Genomic DNA, 542 nt, shown 5'->3' on the forward strand with positions numbered 1-542 from the left:
TATATATTTATATGCTAAAGTTATTTATTAAAATAAGATATATTATATGAATTGAAATTTAGTTGAGAAAAACAAGAAAAGAAACAACGTAACATATAATTTAACTAGCGGTCTATATTGTTAGTGCATTCAGTGTATAATTTATATTAATAATTTACATTACAGATACTATAGAATTTTAAAGTTGAAGGCGCATTTATCGAGCTTATGAATATGGAACTACTACTAGCATCTATAAGATCTGTTCTTTTTAGCTGAAGTTCTTGTACGATTCATCTTTCTTCTTTTTTTTCTACATTGAAGAAAAGAAGAGAAAAAACCATGCAAAAAGTTTAACTAAAAGAAACAAACCTATTGTCAATCAAATTATAACCCGCGTACAATCAACAATATGGCGATCGTTTAGATCAAAGGAAACCGATGGTACACGATGCTTTTTTCTCTCTAGATCGCTAGTTGGATTGGCTCATAGTCAATACTGTAGCAAGATTTTAATCTAGCAATCTAGCGCTGGCAGTAAATTGGAAGAGCTGTAGCAGAAA

The sequence above is a fragment of the Atta colombica genome, unplaced genomic scaffold (assembly GCF_001594045.1).
Source record: "Atta colombica isolate Treedump-2 unplaced genomic scaffold, Acol1.0 scaffold58, whole genome shotgun sequence".
Lineage (NCBI taxonomy): Eukaryota > Metazoa > Arthropoda > Insecta > Hymenoptera > Formicidae > Atta > Atta colombica.